Raw genomic sequence first — 1,056 nt, 5'->3', positions numbered from 1 at the left:
TAATTTTTTCCTACTATATGTGACCTGGCACATTTCCAGACTGTGAAGAGCTATACTTTCTTTCAGATGGAATGCAAATTCCTACTTTATGGGGAAAATAAAGGAGTTGTATTTTTCCTCTATCATAATATAGTCCTTTCATTAAAACAAACAGGTATATGTATTTTAATTTAAGCATATTACTCTGCAAGTAAACATTACTTTCTGGATTTTAATACAGAGGATGTTGTAAAATGTAAAAATAAGGTATATGCATGTATCTCACACTTCCTAAAGCATATTCATATGCTTCAAAACAAATTGGAGAAGTGACCAGGATAAACAGCATTATAAGAGAATCAACCATTTATAGAAACAGACACAGGAGTATATACCAAGGCTGACTTGTCTGTAAATAAATTCCTAAATCACCAACCTAACACTTCCACTTCACCAAATTTTTCTTTTCTTTTCTTTAAAGATTTTATTTATTCATTTGACAGAGGGAGAGACAGCCAGCGAGAGAGGGAACACAAGCAGGGGGAGTGGGAGAGGAAGAAGAAGGCTCCCAGTGGAGCAGGGAGCCTGATGCAGGGCTCGATCTCAGGACCCTGGGATCATGCCCTGAGCTGAAGGCAGATGCTTAATGACGGAGCCACTCAGGCGTCCCCAAATTTTTATTTTCTAATTAAACTTCAGTACTAACAGAAAAGCCAGAAAGTACAGATAAAACTTATTACAATCAAGTGACAATACTGTTAATGTTGATATATTAATCACATACAGTACCCTGGAAATTATGGGTTTTTTTTCTCCACAGTCTTAGCAACTGATGCAAAAAAAAAAAAAAAAAAAAATCTGATTTCAAAACACAAATCTCTTACAAGTACACTTGGAAGTAATAACACTGTATTGAATTTCTAAGTTCCATATGATACATATTAAGGAGAGTGGCACTTAAATACTATACAATAAATATATATAAATATATATAAATATATTTATATTTATTGTACAGTATATATATATGTTATATATATGTTATATATATTTATATATATATATATATATATATAT

The 1,056-nt window shown here is 31.9% G+C and overlaps 1 protein-coding gene across 1 annotated transcript in view; it reads right to left on the bottom strand.

Moving 5' to 3' along the window:
* RIMS1 (regulating synaptic membrane exocytosis 1) overlaps positions 1–1,056 on the bottom strand; it is a 466,474-nt gene that overhangs the window by 186,583 nt on the left and 278,835 nt on the right. The window lies entirely within an intron of this gene.

Source organism: Ursus maritimus, unplaced genomic scaffold, assembly GCF_017311325.1.
Source record: "Ursus maritimus isolate PB19 unplaced genomic scaffold, ASM1731132v1 scaffold_29, whole genome shotgun sequence".
NCBI lineage: Eukaryota > Metazoa > Chordata > Mammalia > Carnivora > Ursidae > Ursus > Ursus maritimus.
This window is presented reverse-complemented; position numbering and strand designations above follow the sequence as displayed.